We start from the raw sequence: 5,888 nt of genomic DNA, 5'->3' as shown, positions 1-5,888 counted from the left end.
CCTTTGATTTCCCTTCTCCAAAACGTGTGATCTTGCCTCCTAAAGACTGGTGAAAATCGGCTCCAAGAACTCTCCCAAAAACTCCCCTTCTTGCCCTAGAAAAATCGGTTTCATTTATATCCCGTCAGTCCATGCGGGCATCCATGCGGGCGCATGGAGCCCGTGAAGCTCACAGCCAAATGCCCAGAAAACATGCCGGTGCTACAGTACTCAGCTACAATGTTTTCCTACATTATTTTCGCTACAGTAACCGAGTATCGAGAATTTCCAGCAAACCTCACGGGCACCCATGCGGGTGGATGGAGCCCGTGAAACTCACAGCCAATTGCCCGCAGCAAGAACAATGACGTGCTACAATACCGCTACATTGCCGCTACAGTGCTGGGACCCCAAAAATGCCGTTTTTGGTGTCGAAATCATCCGATTTACATTTTTGAGTATTGTTCGATACATTTGAGACCTGCAACACCGAAATAACCAATTTAGACATAAAACGGGCATCAATTCGTTAACATATTCACAAATGATACAAGATTAATACACATAAAATACATACATTTAGGCGTTTATCAAACATCCCCACACCTAAGCGTTTGCTTGTCCCCAAGCAAACACACATGAAAGAATAAGGGCGGAATGATAAACGACTAAACGTATGACCTCAAGCTCAAATAGTGAAGAACCCCACAGGCACAGATGAAATGAATTCAAGGAAATGAGTTGTACAATAACTAACTCAGTAGAGATACTCATGATTCCTCTAGAGTGCTTTCCTCGTGAGTGTGTGTATGCTTCATCCCTCGCTCTCCCTCTTCACGCCACATTCAATGACTACCGGTGTTAGAAATGTTAAAGACGCCCTCAATAGCGAGTTAAGAGTCCTTCGATCCACAGTCAACACTTCAATTTCTAAGTGAATGCATGAAAGAGTTCAAGAGAATACAGACTCTTTTTTTTCTTTTTTTTTCATTTTCATTTTTTTTTTCGAGTCCGCCTAACGTAGACTGTACAAAATATCTTATAATCTTTCAGAAGGATGCACATGCTGATTAGGCACAAGAGCCACCCAACCTACTTGATTACAGTCTACATAGACGCATTCATGCTAAATTAGCGGAGGAATACTGACATAGACTCATTTTTTTCATTTTTTTCAATATGTTTTTAAGATAACAAGTATATACATGTCTCTCGAGCACTTTCATGCAAAACATCACTTAGGGATAAAGCAAAATGAACAAAAGAACCAAAAGCTCTTAAAAGACCATTGAGTGATGAATTTACCACTCTAACACTTTAAATCAAAGCAGTGGGTTAGCTAGTGCAAACAAGGTAGAAGTTCTGTGTCAAAGTTCCGAAGAAAGCCCTAGAGAGAAAACATGACTTCCTTATAGCACAAATAACACTACAACTCATTACTATCATTCATTCAAGCCAGGAGGTTCTTAACAATAAATCATAGCTATCACTGGTGAAGTAAGTATATAAATAACCCATCCCCACACCTAGAATCATACATTGCCCTCAATGTACACTAATCAGCAGAACATGGTGTAGAATTCGTAATAATTAAATCAAGCATGAAAGGGAAGGGAAAAGAGACTGCCCATTTGGTTGATGAAGAGTGTTCAGTGAAAGCACAGTCATTGGGCAACAACGCTAGCAAAGGGGAAAGGAGGAGAGGCAACAATCCGGGAGAAGTCTCCTAAGTGGGGTGGTGCTTGTCAACAGGTGCAGCTGGTGCTAAGTATGTGGTAGTCCCTAAGGTGGTTCCAGAGGATGAAGAAGACCAACGCACGAAAGAAAGGACTTCGCGCATATCCCTTGCCAACTGTCTCAGTGTCTCGGTAGTCTCTTGATGTCCTTGGCGAAGGGAATGAATCTTGCCCTGAATCTTCTGAAGGCGAAGCTCAACTGAGGGTGGCGCGTCTTCTGGCTCAGAATCAGACCACTCCACTTGATGCCGCATCGTACCGTGGCCGCTTTGTTAGAACTCGCTTGATCGGCATACCTATACCACAAAAACAAGTGATAAACCAATATTATTATGAAGACATTCATAGGAGATAACTATATCATCATGGAATTAATGAAAAATTGAAAGCACAACAATTTCAATGCGAAGAATGAAAATTTCAGCCATTACTACAGTAACTCGTGAAAATTTTTTTGCGAGAGTTTCTCCTAGACATGGAGCTTCCCAAAATTTACAAATGAAGGAAAAACTCGAAGAATTAAGCTTACACCACATCACAACATCCAAATATGTCATACAAGCCTCAAAGATAAGATAAGAACACAACAAAAGCCACGTTTGAGACAAAACCTTGAATTAGGGCTTGAAAGTTTGGAAGGAAGAGATCCCGTGAAAAAGATGGTAAAATAACGATTAAATTCCAAGGTTGAGTTGGCAAGATGGTGGAGAGGGGATTAGAGAAGAAAAAACCAAGGAAAATGGTGGAGAAATGATGTAGAATGAAAGAGAAATGAGAGAAAACTTAAGAGGAGAAGATGGAGGTTGGAGTAGAGAGAGAAGGGGGAAGAACACCCCTTAAATGGGCAGCCCAGCCCATGCGGGTCCCATGCGGGCGCATGGTGCCCGCATGGGCTGGAAAATTCCAGCCTGAAAGGCTCACGAGCGCCCATGCGGGCGCATGGCGCCCGTGAGCCTCTCAGCCCACGCGCGACCAGTGAGGCCGAGAGCCTCACGGGCGCCCATGCGGGCGCATGGCGCCCGTGAGGCCCACAGCCAGCGCGCACAGGATCCCCGCGAGAGGTCCCTTGCGGCCGCAAGGATGGCCACAAGGCCCCGGATCATGCCACCGTATACGGCCCCGTATGGACCTAGAAAATTGAAAATTTGGCATGGTTCCTCTCGCAAACTCAATAAAATACGAATTACAACCATTTAAGCGTCGGGATGACAATGAAACACAACTAAACAATACTAATTCAAGGCCAAATACAAGCAAGCAAACCAAAGCATGAGTTGAGCACAAAAACATCAACAAAAGAAAAATACGAAAAACTCACAAACATAAGCATTCAACCACAATATAGAAACTAAGCAACTAAAAGAAATACGAAAATTTAAAGACGACGAATTTAAAGACTTGGGTTGCCTCCCAAGAAGCGCTTGTTTAACGTCTTTAGCTCGACTTACCTTTTTCTTACCTCAAGGTGGATCAAATGGTGGGGACTTTCCTCCAAGCCCAAGAGAAGTGCTCCAAGATGGGAAACTCATCGAGAGGCATGAAAAGACATGGAATTTGCCCTTCCCCTCGAAGAATAGTCGATCGATCTCCCGTGGTGGTGATAGTGTGCAATTCATCCCCAATTTCTGTTTCTTGTCCCTCTTACACCAAATTTTCCTTGTGGTTGATTTCATCTTATTACTCGGCTACGGAAATGTTCCCACATAGCCTACATGCTTTACATGTGTGGGAAGTGGGCTGTTCTCCTTGTACTCATCGCTATCCATTCCTTCCAAGAATTCATTCAAGGGGTTAATTGCCAAGACCTCCTGCTGACAATCAGTAATAATCATATCAGTTTCATCAGTAAAGTAGAGGGGATCGTCGTGGTCCAAGGTGTGTTTCATGGCCACGGGAAGAGTGAGAATGACTTCCTCATCCCCCACTCTCAATGTCATTTTTCCCCCTTTTACATCAATGAGGGCATCGGCGCTGTTAAGAAACGGTCGCCCGAGGATCAATGGGACTTCAACATCATCATCCACATCAAGAATAATGAAATCCACAGGGATAATGAGCTTGTCTACTCTAACTAGCACATCCTCAACAACACCGCTTGGCTTCTTGATAGAACGATCTGCAAGTTGTATCGTCATCCTTGTAGGCCTCATGTCTTCTAATCCCAATTTTAAAAATAGCTTGTAATGCATTACATTGATGCTAGCCCCAGAGTCTGCTAAGGCTTTTTCTTGCATGCCTTCCCCAATCACACATGGAATAATGAAACTCCCGGGATCAGTCAATTTCTCAGGGAGCTTCCTCTGAATCATTGCAGAGCAGTTCCGCGGTAGTGCAACTGTTTCTAATTCCTCCAATTTTCTCTTATTAGTCAGCAGGTCTTTCATAAACTTTGCATACTTGGGCATCTGAGTTAACGCTTCAACAAGAGGGATATTTATGTGCAACTGCTTGAATACATTGAGGAATTTCTTGAATTGAACCTCGTCCTTATCTTGCCTCAGCCTAACCGGATAGGGGATCACCGGCTTGTACTCGGGTATCCTTGGTGTTGGTAGTTGAATGGTTCCTTCATCTTGTTTTTCCTTTACCCCTTCAAGTTCACTCTCAGATGGCTTAGGGTCTTCCCGTGCGGCTACCCCATTATGTTTAGTGCTTGAGCCCTCCTCGGCTCGTGCTTCAACCTGTTTCCCGCTCCTGAGAGTGACGGCTTTCAAATGCTCCCTTGGATTATTTCCAGTGTTACTAGGTAAGCTACCCGGTGGTCGCTCCGAGTTTGCCCTAGCAAGTTGCCCCACCTTGTTTTCCAATGATTGAATGGAGGCTTGAACATTCCTCAAAACAGTGTTTACTTCAGCGAATTGGTTGTTGATGTTCACAAATTTTGCCTCGGTATTGATCATAAACCTTTCTAACACATCTTCAGTGGTGAACTTCTTCTCGGGCTGCTGAAGAGGTTGAGGTGGAAGTCCCTGTGGCTGCGGGGGCCAATGTTGCTATTGTTAACCCCAAGAAAAATTTGGGTGATTCCTCCACCCCGGATTATATGTGTTTCCATAAGGATTTCCCGGGCCTCTGGGAGCTCCCCCAACATAATCAACTGTCTCAACTGGGGCATCTTAGGCTATTGAAATTGGGCACTGAACAGTAGCATGCCCGGCTCCACAAGTCTCGCAAGACAAAGCTGCACCAGAATTTGAGCTCGTACCCAACACAAACTGATTGAATCTCTTTGTTAGGGCCTCAACCTTGGCGGCTAGCACAGTGTTGTCATTTATCTCATAAATTCCAGCTGCCTTAGGGGGTTTTTGCCAAGTATACCAATGACACTCATTACTTGCCATGTTTTCAATCAAGATTTCAGCATCCTCAGGGGTTTTACTACTCAATGACCCCCCTGCTGCAGCATCGATGAGCTGTCTGGTTGCATAATTCAGGCCATTGCAAAGCATATGGATCGTCATCCATGAGGAAAAACCATGATGGGGACACTTGCATAAGAGATCCTTGAATCTCTCATGTGCCTCAAAGAGTGTCTCGGAGTCCCCTTGTCGGAATGCAGAAATCTCTTGTCTCAATCTAGCGGCTTTGCTTGGTGGGAAATACCTAGCAAGAAATTTGTCCACCATTTCCTTCCATGTGGTGATCGATCCCAGAGCCAATGAAGTGAGCCATCTATATGCTGCTCCCCTTAGACTGAAAGGGCATAATCTCAATCTTATCGCATCATCGGACACTGAGTTAATCTTGAAGGTGGAACAAATTTGGAGGAAGCGAGACAAATGAGCATGCGGGTCTTCATCAGCCAACCCATCAAATTGTACGGAATTTTGGACCATCCCAATTGTGCTTGCTTTGATTTCAAAGTTATTAGCAGGCACGGTGGGAGCATGCACACTGAATTCCTCGCCAGTAAACTGAGGTCTTTCATAATCAGACAAGGTGCGCCTTGGTTCTGCCATGACTGAAGGTTCACTAGTCTCACCTCGTGTTCCTTGATGTTCTGAACTCTCAGCCACCTCTCTCAGTCTTTGATGCAAGGTTCTCTCGATTTCATTGACAGGTTCTACAAGATTTGCTTGATTGGTGCGTGTCATAAGATGGTGCCTTCCACAGTAATGAGAGTCAATGATTAAGAAATAAGAGGATGATAGTAAAACAGAATAAAGGCAAGTA

At 44.2% G+C, this 5,888-nt stretch overlaps 1 non-coding gene across 1 annotated transcript; it reads left to right on the top strand.

Annotated features, from left to right (window-relative positions):
• The first annotated feature begins 5,186 nt into the window (after positions 1-5,186).
• Positions 5,187-5,293, top strand: LOC120267996. Its single transcript, XR_005538667.1, has one exon. It is a non-coding gene; the product is annotated as a small nucleolar RNA R71 (small nucleolar RNA).
• Positions 5,294-5,888: the final 595 nt, after the last annotated feature.

Source organism: Dioscorea cayenensis, chromosome 8 (genome assembly GCF_009730915.1).
Source record: "Dioscorea cayenensis subsp. rotundata cultivar TDr96_F1 chromosome 8, TDr96_F1_v2_PseudoChromosome.rev07_lg8_w22 25.fasta, whole genome shotgun sequence".
Classification (NCBI taxonomy): Eukaryota; Viridiplantae; Streptophyta; class Magnoliopsida; order Dioscoreales; family Dioscoreaceae; genus Dioscorea; species Dioscorea cayenensis.
The sequence above is the reverse complement of the archived record's forward strand: the minus strand, read 5'-3'. Positions and strand labels throughout refer to the sequence as shown.